Raw genomic sequence first — 18,197 nt, 5'->3', positions numbered from 1 at the left:
CTAGAGAATTATTAAATAAGTCAATATTAGAATTATGGAATTACTTCCATCTGAGGAGAGATATAAAAGATCAGTACTATTTAAACATGAAGAGGAGATGAGCAAACAGTGACATTATGAAGTGTATATGATTAGGAGTAAAGAGAAGGTCATTTGGATGTGCATATTTTTTTCGTCCATGCCACATGATGAAAAGGACACTTAGGCTTTGTCTGCACTAGGAAAATTTGTCGAAATATGTTATGTTGACTTCCAGCCATCGCTATAATTATAGCAGTGGCTGATGTCCACACTGTTCTCCTTAGGTCGGTGGAGTGTGCCCTCACCAGGAGCACTTCCATGATCTAAGGGGCAGTGTGGGAGGAGCTGTGGGTGCCCAGGCTCTCTGTGGGCTGCCCCCAACTTCCCAGTTCCAGCCAGGAGCAGAGCTGCTTCTGCCACATGCCACTCAGTCCTGGCTCATAGCGGGGAGCTGGTGTCAGGTGCCTTGGTCCTGGCTCGCAGCTGGGACCAGGGCTCTAACCACCTGCATCCTGGCTCGCAGCGGGCAGCAGCTGCCCACCATTGTGTTCCACCCAGCTCCCAGCTCCAAGGCTGGATCCGGGCTTCAGCCGTCTGCATCCCGGCTCGCAGTGGGCAGCAGCTGCCCATTGCTGCATCCTGCTTGGTCCCGGCTCGCAGATGGGAGTTAGGAACCAGCTGCCACGGGCTTGCAGCAGCCGGGGCTTCTTGCCCTGCTCCCTGCTCGGAGTGTGTCCCAGCTTTCTTGTCAATTTCTAGCAGAGACAGAATGACAGCCCCTTCACCACTATAAGGGAACACAGTGTCTACACTGACACTGTGTTGCTTTTGCTCTGCTGACAAAAGTCTCTCATCAAGGTGGTTTTATTTTGTCAAAAAAACCAGGGCAGTTTTGTTGGTGGGGGATGATTGTAGTGTGTACACCAATACAATTTTGTCGACAAAAGTCAGATCTCTAGTGTAGACCAAGCCTAAGCAAAACTGAAAGGCAACAAATGGAACCTGATAAAAGGAAATAATTTATTAAAATAGTGAAGGATAAATCTGTGGAACTCACTCTCAAGACATTAGCAAGGTAGATACCTTATTTAAATTTTTAAAAGGATTTGACATTGATATAAAAATAACTGGTTACATGAGCTAGGATAACAATGTATATGGCATAATAAGCCTCATTCTTTAGGACATAGAGCTCTAATTGCCTCAAGTTAGGAAGACACTTCCCGCACAGGCATGTTATTGGAAAATTGTGCATTATGTATTTTAAACCATCTTCAGAAGCATCTGGTACTGACCACGGTGGGAGACAGAGCAGCGAACAGAAGAGATTACAGGTCTCAACTGATATGACAATTTCTATATTCCATTCTATATTCTATTTCTATATTCCTATATAAGATCATTTTATTAATACAGGGTCTTGTAGCAAGGGGGTGTGGCCTCCCTTGGAGATGGGCAGGGAGCCAAGAAACCCACACCTGCCCTGCCGGAGGCAGAAGGATGGGACAAGCAGGGGAAGTATAAAAGGCAAGCCCTCTAGCTCATTTGGGCTGGAGCTGACAGAGAAGGAAGTCTCTCCCCTGTTGCTGGTGCCCAACCTGACCACTGCAGTGCTGAGGACCTGGAAGAGCTGCCTACTGCGTGGGATGCTGAGGAGCTGCTGGAGTTACCTGACACCTGGGACGCTGAGGGGTTGTTAAGATTGCCGCTCATTGTCTACCTGAGGGAGATGGATAATGATGCTGAGGTCCAGGTATCCCAGGGAGGGAATGTAGGAAGTATCCCAGGAAAACCAGAAAGTAGTCCGGTTGTATTGTGGCCTCATAGTATGTCAGCATGCTTTGGTTGGGACCCCGCTGACACAGTGGTGGAACCCTCAGCCACTGTTAGGGTCCTGGGTTGGGACTCAGTGGAGTAGGAGTCCCTCCCTGATACCAACTCCACCCTTGGGATGACAGCTAGCTCTTCACAGGCCAGGAGGCATGCTTGCTGGCTCTGCCTCTGCTTGAAGGGTCAGATCCCACAGGCTGCTTGCCAGCTGTGGCCCTGCCTGAGGAGCCAGAATCCATAAACGATAATTTCCCCCTTAGATCTTTGTCCTCACAAAGGCACTGTTGTGAGAGGGCGTGGCCTCCCTCCCAGATGGTTGGGGGGGACAGCTTGATGCCCTACAGAGCTTATCCACAATTTTTTGTGGCTCTCCCCAACTTCTTTGTGGGCAGCACTCCTCCCTAAGGGGAGTAGTGGGGAATGAGGGTTTCACAACATTAAGTTTTGTTCTGAGATCTTCAGTGGAGCCACTAGATAACTTGAGTGGATTCTGTGCTGTTTTATGTAAGATCAATAGTAAAATGAAATTGTTCCACCCCAACCAGTCACACCCTCTTACCCACACATGGATACCTACTTCCTCAACCGTGCAAACGGACAGTGACTACTATACTGCTCAGGTGATGCTTTCCCAAACACCACCTTTTCTACTCAGGCATGGGAGACCATGAAGAGACTGCTCTCTCCATAGACAAGTTCCAAAGACATAACTAAGACCCAAACAGTTTTGAGAGAAACAGATATTGTAAATGCACGATACTAAAAAACCCACCCCTCCTCCCAAAAACCCCAGTTTAATACCTGTTCTATAAATATTGTTCTTCAAGATGTGTTGCACATGTCCATTTCATTGGCAGTGTGTGCATGCTCAGTGCACTGAAGCCGTCCATGCACTGGCTGTGTATATACCTACAGCGTAATGGACACATGCAATCACTTGAGATTGTCAAAAGCACTCAGTGTTGACCTAACACTGCTCCTAATTAAGTCAAACTCCCATTATTTTCAGTTGGATCAGAGTTGGGCCAATGCTGAGTGCTTTTGAAAACCCCACTCAAATTCTGGAGTGGGAGTGCTGATTTAACTATAGCAGTAGGCACAGATAAGGGTGCTGAGAAGAGATGGAGGGAAATACGGCGTATCTGATGCAAACTTGCTTCTAGTGACTCAATGGAGATTAGTAAACTTGGACTGAGGAGGCCTACCTAAAAACTTCTTGGTTGACAACTTATTTGACAGACATACAGGAAAAAATTAGTGGAATGTGACACTTATTTTAACCCCAAAAAAGCAAAAGTATATACAGTATATATATAATATACATATACTCTTTACTTATACATCACACTAATAATTGCCCAAGTCATCAAGAAATTTATTTGCAAATCACAGTATTCATCTGCAAATCAGTTTTCATCTCCATTATGATCTCTTTTGAGGTCCTGTTTTTTTCCCCACAGTCTTTGATTTACTAACCCTGTTATCATGAACTTTTGAAAACTTCTCCCTTTTGTAATAACTAATGGAAAGTAATTTCAGGAAAAACGTTTAATACTCAAAAAATATAATTTACAGATTTGTAAATTCAACTAAAAGGAATAAAGCAACACAAGAACAAGAATACTATATTTCTTGTGGATGACTCAGCTATCTTCTTATGAACATCAGTAAATGTCAGTGAAATGTTTAAATCACCCATGTAAAGAAGAATCACTGACAGTACTATATTTTTGCTATATACTTAATGTAAGACTTCCATACTTACACATTTAAAAAAGTTTCTCAAATTTTATTTCTAAGTAATTTACACATGAAAGTGTTGTACTGAATATTCAACATTTAAAGGCAAAACATCTACAAGATCGTTTAAGGATGCCACCAAAGAAAAGCATGCCTAATATGTAGTTATATCATGTTACCTCTTATGTCTTGAAAATCCTCCCCAACCCTGCACAGCAGGCTGTCTCATTCTCCTCCTTTGGACCCTTCATTATGTCATTTCTTTTGATTTGCCATCTGACCCTCACTAGTCCTGTTGTCTTGACAGGTTTTGTTCTCTCAATCTATAATACAGCTAACTTACATCAACATTTCTATTATAACAGCAGAATTTCCTTCCTTAGAGATTTCTGAAAAGTTCACCTGCAGGTATAAAATTTTCCAAGCTCCAGCTCAGACCAGACTTGATTTATTTTATAAAGTTTGAGCAAAATCAATTCAGCTGTTTTTGAGTTATGAAAAAAATACTTTTCCTGTTACAAATAAATTTTAAAATATTAACTGCTTACGCATCTCAAAGCCAATTTTACAATTCACATCTTCACACTAGCTACTCCTCTTTAAGGACTAACACACTTCGATAGTTTCCAAGAATAAAAATAAGTTATAAGCAATTTAAAAAGTTGGTTTTGCATACACAGTGTAATATTTTTGTTAATACTGAGAAATACTATTACATTTAAAAAAGGGATACAACTTAAAATCACATTTGTCTTTTTTAAAACCTACTATTTTTACGAGTTAAACTACAATTACTGTAGCTCAGAGGAGAAAAACAGTTTTCCAGTTTGCTTACTCAGTGCATTTGAAAGCACAGTGTACAGGCAGTTTTACAGTTGCCCCTGTACTATTGCATAGTTGTAACTGCTTAACCACAAATAAGGATTGCAACTGAGTTTTCATATTAAAGTCTGATTTTTGGCTCCACTCTGAAATTCATGAAAAGAGTATATTAGTCTCAATATAGGTAAGCTTATGGCTAGGTGCAGAGTAGCATCTTTTTTCTACCAAATTTGAAGCGTTTTGGAAAAGAGACCACAATCTAAAATAAAAGATGTCCAACAGATTCAGTAAGTGTTTTTGCCTCTTCATAAGTCAACCCCATCCTCCCTCCTACCATAAAACTCTACTTTACTGGACTCCGCTCTTTAAGATCTGTTGCAGAGCATCAAAAGTTACTTGATTAAAATTAAAATTGACAATTATTAACATTTTAATTAGTAAAGCTGCTCTAGGCCATCAGGAGTCAATGAGCTAATTTTGGCTCATCACTCAAGAAATAGGGTTGGGAAGCAGAAGGTGTCAGCCAGGGAGAGGCTGTTTCTTACCAGTGTCTTTTGCAGAAAGCCTGAAAGAAGGAGAGGGGGAAATTCATAATTGCTTGGTTGCACCCCTTCCAAAGGCTCCCTGGGTCTTCTCAATTTCTTCCCTAACGTCTCCCACCACCACTCTGAACCCTAGTGAGCACCTCCTAAGATCTCTAGGAAGGAAAACCTGCTCTTGTAAGCCTCAGAAGTTCTGCAGTGGGGGTAAGAGGATGGAGAGAAGGGTATTTGCAGGAAGGTGACCAGGGAGAGGCATTCCACCTTTCTTTGGCTCTCTTGAGGTCCACGGGGGAAGAGGGGAGAAGACTAACTGGATCCTCCCTGTGCACCTTAAGGCACTTGTCTAGATTCCCAACCTCACACAAGCCATAAGAATACTCATCAGGGCCATGCCTAATCCTTCACAATTTTTAGTAGTCATCTTATTCCCTGACAAGCCTCAGTTAGCTCTTCCAAGTCCTGACAAAACCTAGTTTGGCCCAGCCGTTTCCCGCCCCCCTCCTCAGCCCCCATAAGATATTAGGGCTCAGGACAGCATGAAAGAGTCTAAAAGGCATGACATTTTTAAACTAACATTCTTAAAAGATAATGTACACACTCAACAATACATGTGTCCGCAAACTTAGATTCAGGTTAGCAAAGCTTCCCTCTGTATAAGCTTGTAAAACAGCAACAGGGGAGAGGCGTTTTGAAAACTAGGCATATATTACTAAAGTCACAAAACAGGGCAAGAAGACATGGTGAAGAGAGAAGGATAGAAACTCATGTGGTGATCATGTAATTCTAAGAAGGAAACAGTCCGAACTACTCCCTACATATAGACTGATTTCTGGGCCCGCAATACATTCTTCTCCATCGTTGCAGGAGCCACTAAAACAGAAAAGAAATATACACAGTGGTGATCTGCTTCACTAACTTTGAGTGCCTACAGCAGAACTCACCATTATGTGTTGGGACCATCTTAACAGAAATGATCACTACAGCCCTGTGCGGACACAAATATGTGGATCCATATCCGATGGGCATCAGAAGGAATAAATTTTTACTGGACCTGCAATCCATCCTCCCTCTTTTAGATTTACCCATATCCACACATCAGCTGTTTTGGAGCCTGAAGCCCTCCATTAGCTGTTGAGCCCCTGCCAACTCAAACAGCTGATGAGCCACCCCACCTAACAGCTGTTTAGCCCTGCCCTCCCACCTAACAGCTGATGAGTCCTTCCAGCTGCCTCTCTGCCTAACAGCTGATCAGTCCCGCCCTCCCCTCTAACAGCTGACCAGCTGTTGAACTTTGCCAGTAGCCTAACAGCTGATCAGCTATTAGCTGCACCCTTGGCTGGCAGCTGCTCCAGCCCTGCCCCAGAATTCACAGAGGTCCCAACCGCTGTGACCATCCCACCGTGATCCACAAGAAATGGTCCGTGGATATCCACATCCACGGATACGATATCTGTGGATTTACAGGGCTCTAATGATTACCTTTCACATCCAGGAGAGCTTGACAGGATGCATGATAATGCATCTCATAAATAAACTGCCTTTATTTCATGAATTTAGCCCATTTATGTTACAGGAAATGTTGGACATACTTGGAGAGGTATTGCGAATGAGGTCCCTGCCCTTCCTAGTTAGTAAAAGATGATGAACAAATCTTGAGAATATTTGCTGATGTTGTTAATACTTCATTTGTAGATGTAATCTTCCTTTTTACCTTAAAGCCTTACTATAGTCAGCTCAACCCTAGAGAAACCTTCCCTATATGCAACAGACACAGCCTAGGACGGTGGTAGTTGGCTATCTCCTGTTTTTGTGCAAGCTTAATATGAAGCTTGCACAAAGCTGTCTTCAAACAAATCTGTCCACAGCCATTTATCCCAGACCCCTCAGAACCCTGGTTTCAGGCCAGGATTCAAAACAGAAAGTGTAATGCCCTAAGACAATATTTATGGCCTAAAATAATAATTTATAGAGTTAAGGCAAATGTCCAGAGCCTCTAAACTCTCTGCAACAATAGATATGATGCTGTATCTTACCTGATGGAGGAAGAGATCCAGGTAATGCTCTTAAATGTTCTGAAACCTTCCTCAAGTGCTGCACTGAGAGAGCAATATTAAGAAACTGCACCTATGCCACCAGGCCTTTCATATGGAGTGCCACACAGATTGACTCTTTCTCTGGTTTCATCCAATATTTACATGCAGTGGTCATAGATCCTGGATTAACTGCACCTCTGACCACCTCGTGTTTTCCTTGAGGGCAACCCATCTAGGTTTCAGGCCTCCAAGCCATCATCTTTCTGGGGGCAGAATCCCATGATTCTCTTTCACTAGCCTGGGGTCTTAGCTGCATACCCCTGCAATTCACTGTGATTGCCTCAGCAGGTCTGATTTCAGTTCAGCACCTGCAGTTCTCTTCTCCTACGGCAATTAATGGGTTAACCAGCAACCAGGCAGCTTCCAGAACTAAGTACTATTTATTCAGAACAAAAACATTTAAGAGAAAACATATCTTAAACAAACAGCTTATATGCACACCTATTTTACCAGGTTACCCATCATCCACATGGAGACCCTGGTAGGTAGGTTCTAAAATACTTCAGGTCCTCCTTCAGGGCCTGGTTCTGTTGGTCACAGTGTCAGTTCTTAGATGGGCTGAGTGACCCTCTCCTCATATCAGCGCTGTTATTTTATACAGTTTCAAGTCCTTTGCCTTCTTAAATCTTTGAACCAGGTCAGTCCAATCTGTGAAGTACCACCCCAGGAGAAAACAGCACAAAAGCCTTGTTACTTGCATTGTTTCAGCATTGGAGATTTGCATGAATGCACACCTCTCCCCCTTCCCAATTGTCTTTAGTTCCTGCAGTAAGCAGTCCTTATTTTACCCATTTAGCCAGGAATACAATCACTAGCCAACCCGTAAAGATACATACATGTTTATTGTCCGCGAACTGTCCCTGTCTTTTACTAAAAATACCCAAGACAGAACCCAAACAAACACAAATCTCACAACATTCCAGCATAAATGCAAAGTGCATTTTCACATTGTTTTGCCTAAGAACACAACATAACACATTTGCTTATTTGAAAAATAAAATGAGCATATACGCAAAATTATAAAACTTCACACAAAATTTTCCATGGAGTGGAAATACATTTGATAGATATTAATTTCCTTGTTTAACTTCCTAATTCTGGAAGGTGCTCAGATATCATGGTGACAGGAGTGATCCAACTACCTGAATAGAACAGTGTCTGAAACGACTTTTTAAACTATAATTTAAAATGTATTTGATTTCGAGTCAATGTTGTCTTTAATATCCTATTTGTTATATGTAGCTATTATTTATGTAGGCAACTTTTAATGTAGAAACTGATATTTTGAAGTCTTCAGACTTTTTGAAGGTCTTACTAGCTCCTCTAACATAACTCTAATTTTTCCTAGTGTTGTTTAAACTTTTTAAAATAAAAAAGGACAATTAACATACTATGGCTTTTGTTATTGAAACATTAAAATATATTTCATATTAAAAAATCAGGAAATGTAAAAATTAAAAGTAGATTATAAAGCATTATCTGTATAATGCAACTGCCAGCTACAATACATTGTACATTTTCCCCCCTGCAATCTGAGACTTTGATCCTACATGCTGATGCATTGGTGCTGAGTCCCACTGAAGTTAATGGTACTCCACATGGTTAGAAGAATCTATGTCATTGTATTGACTTTGAGAACTGGGGTTTTGGATACTTAACATTTTAATATACCTTGTCATAATGATCCAGAATATCTCACACTTTTATACAAAATGCTTTCTCGAGAAGCCATTAATAATTTTGTCAATATATTTGCATGATCTATTTCTGCCATAGAATTTTCCCCTCTGGAGACAAAGTTCCCAAAAGTAACTTATATAATGTGTATCTGGAGATGTCTAAGAAATACAGTTCACTGACTGTAATTTAATATATTTTTCAAATAATGTCTTGTGTTAGTATTTAATTATTATGTATACATACGACTCATTTGTTTTTTATGTGATCTAAAGTCCAACTCTCTACACAAGGCTTAAAATATTTGAGTATCACATGCATTTCTTAAAACTCAATAGCTTTATAACATTTTAATGTGAGGATGTATTATATACAGAATTTATAACTGCACAGCTTTCAAATTATCAATATATTTCTGACTTTAAACATACAGGATAACGAGCCTTGTGGATAGGGGAGAAGCAATAGATGTGGTATATCTTGACTTTAATAAGGCTTTTGACACTGTCTCGCATGACCTTCTCATAAATAATCTATGGAAATACAACCTAGATGAACCTACTATAAGGTGGGTGCATAAGTCATTGGAAAACCATTCCCAGAGAATAGTTATCAGTGGTTCACAGTCAAGCTGGAAGGACATATCAATTGGAGTCCCACAGGGAGCAGCTCTGGGTCTGGTTCTGTTCAATGTTTTCATCAGTGATTTAGATAATGGCATAGACAGTACACTTATAAAGTTTGCGGACCATACCAAGCTGGGAGGGGTTGCAAGTGCTTTGGAAGATAGGATTCAAATTCAAAATGATCTGGACAAACTAGAGAAATGGTCTGAAGTAAATAGGATGAAATTCAACAAGGACAAACGCAAAGTACTCCACTTAGGAAGGAACAATCAGTTGCACACATACAAAATGGGAAATGACTGACTAGGAAGGAGTATTGCAGAAAGGGATCTGGGGGTCATAGTGGATCACAAGCTAAATATGAGTCAGTATAACACTCTTGCCAAAAAAAGCAAGCATTCTTGGACGTATTAGCAACAGTTTTGTAAGCAAGACACAAGAAGTAATTCTTCTACGCTGATTAGGTCTCAAGTGGAACATTGTGTCCAGTTCTGGGTGTCACATTTCAGGAAAGATGTGGACAAATTGGAGAAAGTCCAGAGAAGAGCAACAAAAATTATTAAAGCTCTAGAAAATATGACCTATGAGGGAAGATTGAAAAAATTGGGTTTCTTTAGCCTGGAGAAGAGAAGACTGAAGGGGTATGTAATAACAGTTTTCAAGTACATAAAGGTTGTTACAAGGAGGAAGGAGAAAAATCCTTTAATAATTTTTGTTATTCTTCTCCAATTTGTCCATATCTTTCCTGAAGGTGCCCAGAACTGGATATACTACTCCAGTTGAGGCCTTACTAGTCTTGAGTGGAGTGAAAAAATTACTTCTTGTTTCTTGCTTAAAATGCTCCTGCTAATACATCCCAGAATGATTGCCCCCCTTTTTTTTTCACATCAGTGTTACTTTGTTGACTCATATTAGTTTTGTGATCCACTATAACCCCCAGATCCTTTTTGGCAGTACTCCTTCCTAGGCAGTCTTTTCCCATTTTGTATTTGTACAATGATTATTCCTTCCTAAGTGAAGAATTTTGCATTTGTCCTTACGGAATTTCATCCTATTCATTTCAGACTATTTCTCCAGTTTGTGAATTCTACATTTTGAATTCTAATCCTGTCTGCCAGTCTCTCCCAGCTTGGCATCGTCCAAAAACTTATAGAAATGTTCTTTCAATGCCTTTATCCAAAGAATTTATGAAGAAAATAGAACCAGACCCCTGACAGATCCCTGTGGGACATCACTCGATATGCCCTTCCAGCTTGACTGTGAACCATTGATAACTACTCTCTGAGTACGGTCTTCAAACCAGATATGCACCAATCTTATAGCAGGTTTGCCTAGGCTATATTTCCCTAATTTGCTTATGTGATCAACTCATGAGACAATATCAAAAACCTTACTAAAATCAAGATATATCACATCTACTGCTTCCCCATTCCACAATGCTTGTTACCCTATTAAAGAAGGATATTAGGTTGATTTGACATGATTTGTTCTTGACAAATCCATATTACTTATCACTTTTTTATCTTATAGGTGCTTACAAACTGATTGCTTCATTATTTGCTCCCATTATCTTTCTGGGTACCAAAGTTAAGATGACTTGTCTATAATTCCCTGGGTTGTCCCTATTCCCTTTTTTATGGATAGATACTATATTTGCCCTTTTCCAGTCCTCTGGGATCTTTCCAGTCCTCCATGAGTTCTTAAAGATAACTGCTAATGGCTTAGAGATCTCTTCAGCCAGTTCCATGAGTGTTCTAGGATGCATTTCGGGAGAGCCTACCAACTTGAAGACACCTAACTTGTCTAAATAATTCTTAGCTTGTTCTTTCCCCATTTTAGCCTCAGATTTTACCCTGATCACATTAATGTTCACTATGTTAGTTATACGATCATTACTAACATTTCTGGTGAAAGCTAAAATGTAAGAGGCATTTAACACAGGCCATTCCTGCATTTTCTGTTACTGTCTTCCCCTCTTCATTGAGTAATGGACCTACTCTGTTCTTGGTCTATTTCTTGCTTCTAATGTATTTGTATAATCATGTATAATATATTTACAACAAGATTATTAATGAAGCTTAATGATACAGTTAGTGAAGGGTTAATGTCATAGTGCATATGCATAAAGAGATAGTTATAATAACCTATTCATCAATAAACTAATTGCCTCTCTTGAGCATTGGAACTACTTGAAAGAATATATAAAAAAACCATATAACTTAATCTGTATTGATCTTATTGTTTAAGTCAGAGCCATCCCATTTTTGTTTATAGTTTTCTTTGTTAAATCTAAATTAGATGATACACTCATTACAGCAGAAATTTGTCTATTTTATTTGCCTTTTAAGTGGTAAGCACACCTATTGCAGTATATAAAATAGAGCAGTAATGGTCACATTAATAATGGATTTTTAAAAAAATGTATCAATATAATTTATAAAGTGTCAGATTTGTGCATAGCTCTGTAAAGTCACAGACGAGGTAACCTGCTCCAAAGAGATCATAATCTGAGACCAATTCTGCAAACATTTTCTCACAAAGTCCTATTCAAGTCAACTACTTAAATAAGACTACTCACATGGTTAAGGATGTGCAAGATCATGCAGTGAAAAGCACTGCCTCATGTGCTATATACATACAGGACAATTCTTAATACAGCTGCCAGAACAAAGCTGAAAGAGCCTTCATATTCCCCCTCATCCAGGTTAAATCCTGGGAGCAAGGGAATGCTGGCCATCAGCACCCCTCTCCTGCAGCTGGCCAACAGATGCCAGAAACTCCCAAGAGGGCGGGGGGAGGGAGCTACCTGGTGTCCCTCAGACAGTGTCTCCCTTCCTCACTGATGGGAGAGTCCTCTTTCATGGCTGGCCCAATGAAGTTCCCCCACCACCTGAGTAGGTGAGTGGCATTCCTTAATACAGTATGAGATGCTGGATATTGCAGCTGAATGCACTGGAAAATTATGCACCTTACCAGGAGGTGGAGAAAAAAGGGGTAGACAGGGGCAAGGAAGAAGGGAAACTATATTTCATGAATAATTCTGTAAAACTAAAATCCCCCAATAACGCTTAAACTTGAAGAGAGTTGCTGAAAGAAATCTTTAAAACACTGTGGTTTATGCTTTTTTTCAGAGATGAATAAAATATAAATATAAATGGAATAAATATAAATATGTGGAATATAAAACCACAAAGTTGCAAGATTTATTTATTTATAGAACAGCCTTAGTCATTACTGTTTAATGTTAAAATACATGAGTACCAAATCACCCCTCATAACTATATAAAATTACTTGCCCACAAAAACAAACCTGAAAATCAAATTTGTCTCCTTCCGAATAAGGGGTCAAATTCTGTCCTTCTTTATCCCCCTTTTTCATGACTTCAGTGAAGGTGAAGGACTGCATTTAGTTCAGGATAGTCAAAGGAGAGGAGATCGTAAGATAATTTACAAAATATCTTATATTTTCACTTTGGAAGTGTGAATATAAATCCTTGAAATAAATATATTTTTGTAATAGAATTTCTCTTGAAACATAAAAAAAAAAACTTTTCAAAAGGAATTAAATTTTGAACAATGAATTCATAACCTGATTTAATGATTGTCATAGTAAACACTGTTCAAAAAGTAGGGGAAGGATAGGCTCCAGCAAATTTTAAAGACGAATTCTCCATTTTTTGATCAACACAAACATGCACAGAAAATCAAATTATGAAATCCCCTGCAATGGGTAAACTCAGTCAAGAGATTTTTAAAAGTTTATTTTTGCAGAGTTTAAAATTAAACCATTTATTATGTAATAAATTCATTCTTCTAAACACACTTCTCATATAGATGTCATCTACTACCTCACTACAATTCTTTTCCTCCATTTGACTCTTGTCTTCCCTCTTTCTCTCTCCTTGCAATCCCCCACCCTCATTCTCAATGACTTCAGCTTCCACATTGAGGACCCAAATGCCTTAGCTTCCCCACTTCCTTGCCCTTATCTCTTTGTTTGTTCTTGAACTCTGGATCAACTTTGACACTTGCCAAAACAGCCACTCACTCAGTTAGGCACTCACACTTGAATTCACTAAACACAGCTACTTTGAGACATATCCACTTGTGTTTTCCCCCATTCCAATCTCCTTTATTACTAACTACCTGCACCCCACTACGCAGCCTTCCCATGACCTCCAATCCATGGTCGTGTATGAATTCTCTACTGCAGCCAATCCAGTCCTCTCCTTTTCTCCCTCTTCTCTGCTGACTCAGTTGTTGACTCCCACCATCTCACTCTCTCCATTCTTGTTTTTGACCATTGCTTCCACCTTAATCAGTGCCCAGCCCTGGCTCACCTACAACCCCATACGTTCTGTGCCACTTTAGAGTCCCACAAGCACATGGACTTCCTCAATTACAAACATTCACACCTCCTTCAGTTTTGCCATATTCCTTACCAAACAACACTAAGTTTCAAGTTTCATTGACACCATCTCCATATCCTCAGTCATTTGTCCCTTCTAATTCACTCCTAAACCCTTTGCTTTCATAGATTACAAAGCCAGACAGGATCCCTGTGATCATCTAGTCTGACTTCCTGTATAACACAAGCCACAGAATTTCCCTGGATTAATTCCTGTTTGAACTAGAGTTTATCTTTTAGAAAAAAACATCCGATCTTGATTAAAAAATTTCCAAAAAAAATTTCCAATGAGGGAGAATCCACCACAACCCTTGGTGAATTGTTCCAATGGTTAATTATCCCCACTGTTAAAAATGTGTGCCTTATTTCAAGTCTGAATTTGTTTCACTTCAACTTCCAGCCACTGGGTTTTGTTTCGCTACCTTTGTTTGCTAGATTGAGGAGCCCTCTATTATCAAATTTTTGTTCTTCACATAGGAATTTATAGTCTATGGCCAAATCCCACCATAAATTCTCTTGTTAAGGTAAACTGATTGAGCTCTTTGAATCTTTCTCTAAAAGGCAATCCTTTAATCATTCCCATGGCTCTTCTGTGAACCCTCTCTCATTTATCAACATTCTTCTTGGACACAATAACTGGACACAGTATCCAGTACCATGTGAGGACTGGGGTGTGGGCAGTCAATCCTACTATCAGATTTGGGAGCCAGGAACTGAAGCCTGGAGTCAGAGACAAGGGTAGGGTGGAGGAGCAGAGACCTGGAGTGAGGCAGGAAAGCAGGAACCAGGAGGATCTGGGATAAGGAGGGCAGGAATGAGGAACAGGCAGGAAGACAGGGCTCAGACTAGCAGGAAGAGTCTGAAGTAGGAACTAGCCAGCGATTTACCTGGTTGCTCAGACAACTTCCTGTGCCTCCTTCTGGCTTGAGGAGTGTGCCTGAGCCAAATAAGTGGGACTGCACATCTCCCCCAGTCAGGAGCTTAATGGGCACCCTTGGTGAACTAAAGCTCTGTTAGCCCCCTTCTCCACTGGGTTTGGTGAGCTGCGAGGTGAAGGCTATGATCTGAGTGCAGCCAGGGGCATGTGATCCTGTTTTAGAGACCCGTGATTCCTCCATCACCCCCCTTCCCTAGGCACCCTCTGGCAGTAGTGGGTTGGGTTTTCAAAGGTGGTTTTTGTGGAAGGTGCTTAGTAAATAAGGAGCATGGACATTCTCTGCAGGTTCCCAGGAGCGTTCTTCAGGATTGTAATTTTCCAATCCATGTGATATCAGAGTCTACTGCATCTGATTCTGGACTCAAGGACCTTGTGGACAATATTCTCATTGTGGTCTAGAACACATAGTGGCAGGAAGAAGGGTGGTAGGGACTGGTGAGGAAACAGGTCCTGAAAGTCAGGATTCAGAAGTAATATATAGAAAAAAAAATCAGATGTCTTCAGAGAAATGAAGTAAAAGTTGAGTTCAAAAGTGAGTGGGTTATTTTGCCAGTGAACTAAGTAGGGGCTACAGGACTGATAATTCAATTTAAGAGATGGCTATTTTGTGTGTAGGTGTTTCATCGCCTGTCATCAACAATCCACATATTGTTTGGAGCTCTTCTTGGTGTCCTCCAGATGGATTTTTAGGTCATCTTGGGTTTGATATATCCATTGTGTCCAGTAAAGGGCTGCTGGGTTGTGGGAAGTTGGGATAGCTCCCAGTAGAACTGAGGATGGAACACATACTTTGGGGGTGGGATGGTAAAGCCAGAAAGGTGAGTTCTGCATTACTGAATGTGAACTGTGCCTGAAGTACCGGCGAGGACCAGTTGTTCTGGTGGAAGTTTATGTAGCCTCAAAGATACTACCGGGTATTTGGTTGGTTCTTTCCAATGGACCGTTTGTCTGGGGGCCATAGGAAGATGAGAGACAGGATGCCTAAAATCCAGAGAGCTTCTCACCAGATGTAGGAGATAAAATTGTGCACTGTGGTCAGAGATGATGTGCTCTGGGAAGCTATGAAGGTGGACAACTTAGTTCGCCCAGAGCCAGACAAATTCCTGGGAGAAAGGTAGGCCAGTCCTGGGGATGAAGTATGCCCTGTTTGTGAATGATCCGCTATGGTCATAATGTTCATGAACTCATTGGACTCAGATAGTTCTAGGGCAGTGACTGTCCAGGGGTCAGGTGGAATCCTGAGGAGTTTCAGGGGTCCGAGGGATTTATTGTGTGGTACTTTGCAGCAAGCGCATACACTGCAAAAGGTCATATGGGCCTGCTCTGTGTCCTTCATGCAAGGCCACCAGAAAAAAAAGACAAGAGACCAGGCACTGAGTTTTAAAGTAGCCAAATGTTCTGCTGGGGAGAGTCAACATACTTGTAAAGTTGTAGTCCTGGGTGGCCAGGGAAGAACATATATGCCATTTAATATAGGTTATCCCATCTTGGATGTGGTGGGGATCCCTACTTATGGCTTTCTATTTGTCAGGAAGGATCCTATGGGCTAAGGCTGATCACATGAGGGTGAGCTGATCTTGGCAAGGAGCCATGCCCAGAAAGTTATGAAGCTTGAGGATGTAGGACGTTTTAGGGTTTGAGTCATTTAGGTCAATGCAATATTCACCCTTCTCGGATAGAGCATCGTCCTACCTGGTTTTGGTTCCTGGACAATAGAGGATTACGAAATCAAAGCACAAAAAGAATAAGGCCCCCTGAAGTTGTTGTTGGTTGAGGGCCTTGGCCTTATGCAGATATTTTAGATTCTCATGATTGTTGTACACCTGCATCGGGTACCAGATCCTTTCTAGATAGTGGCCCCACTCTTTGAAGGCAGTCTTAATTGCCAGGAGTACTTTGTCCAAAATGTCATAATTTTGCTTCACGGGTGTGAGTTTCCTGAAATAAAAGGTGCATGGCTGTGGCAACTGTTGATAACCAGGCCTGGGGATACCACTGCTCCAATCGACAAGTTGGAAGAATTCATTTCAATATAGAGGCTTTTATGGTGTCCTGTGGACCAATACAGGAGCGGTGGTAAACGTGAGTTTTAATTGTTTGAAGGCTGCTGGTACTCAGGAGACCAGAGGAACCTAGTGCTTTTGTGGAGCATGGTGCTGAGAGGGGTGAGCCATTCAGAGAACCTCGTGATGAACTATTGATAGACATTTGCAAACCCCAGGAAACACTGTAGTTTGCAAAAGTTCTGTGGCACAGCCCACATAAGGGCTGCCTTTAACTTGTACAAATTAATTTCAATGCGAGCGGGAGAGCGTATGAACCCTAGGAATTCTACTGAAGACTGATCAAAGATGCATTTTTGTAGCTTAGCATAGAGGCCATGTTGGCATAGCTTGTTCAGGACAGAACAGATGTGCATGGTGTGTTGTTTGGTGCTGTCCAGTACATATACCATCCAGGCATGTTGCATTCTGAAGTACATCTTTAATAAAGTGTTGGAACGTTGCAGGCATGTTTATCAAACCAAATGGCAACATGAGATATTCAAAGTGATCATAACGCATTCGAAAGACACAGTCTTCGATTCATCCTAAGCACTAACATGTCGTAAGCTATATGTCTGCTGGAGGTCTAGTTTTGTGTATATCCAAGCAGCGATCAATGGCCTATTAGCTTGAGGATTAGTGGTAACAGGTACCAGTTTCTAATGGCAACCTGATTCAGAGTTTGATAGAACACATGTAGTCGGAGGCGTCCATTCTCAGTTTCTAAAAGATGACTACCACCCCAGCAAATGAGGTGGATATATGAATAAAGCCCTTGGCTAGGTTCTCCTGAAGATAGGAGTGCAGTATGGATAGTCTGGGCTTGAATATGGCTTATGTATACCCGAATGGAATGTTTTTCCCTGGTTGTAGCTCAATCAGGCAATTGTAGTCCCTGTACAGGTGCAAGGTGTCTGAGGGGTTTTTTTTCCCTCCAAAGACATCTTTGTAATCAACAATGGGGATCAGAAGATGGATCTGTCAAGGCAGCAACCTTGGTGAGCAACTACCAGGGAACTACTGAGACTGCTCATCTCCTGGGGTCAAGCAGTGCTGCTGGCAGAATTCTGAGAAAAAGCAGACTTTTAGTTCGTGCCAAAGGAAAAGGGAGTTATGGAGGGCCAGCCACAAGATACCCAGCATTAGAGAGAAGTGTGGAGAACACATGGCCTTGGACAGTAACCTCAAGAAAAACAGTTTTGGTGGCCACTGGCCCAAAAAACAAAAGGGTCCCATTGATTGTCTTTACTATGTCTGGAATAGACATGGGCTGCTGAGGAATCTGTAATTCCCAGTTGCTTCTGTGCCCATAAAGTTGTCCCCTGTGCCTGAGTCAATGACAGCCTGCTGTGGAGGGAATGGTTAGAGGTCCCCCAGGATTCATAACTCAACTAGCACTTGTAGGTAGCCAGTTGACAGGATCCAGCATGTAGTCCACTCAGGATGTCTGTGCAGG

At 41.2% G+C, this 18,197-nt stretch overlaps 1 protein-coding gene across 3 annotated transcripts in view; it reads right to left on the bottom strand.

The window, feature by feature from the left end:
- TNFRSF19 (TNF receptor superfamily member 19) overlaps window positions 1–18,197 on the bottom strand; it is a 114,897-nt gene that overhangs the window by 70,214 nt on the left and 26,486 nt on the right. The window lies entirely within an intron of this gene.

Source organism: Emydura macquarii, unplaced genomic scaffold (genome assembly GCF_026122565.2).
Source record: "Emydura macquarii macquarii isolate MOO-44397 ecotype Brisbane River unplaced genomic scaffold, CSIRO-AGI_Emac_v2 contig_2473, whole genome shotgun sequence".
NCBI classification, from domain to species: domain Eukaryota; kingdom Metazoa; phylum Chordata; order Testudines; family Chelidae; genus Emydura; species Emydura macquarii.
Note: the sequence above shows the minus strand (reverse complement) of the source record. Positions and strands in the feature narration are given on the sequence as shown.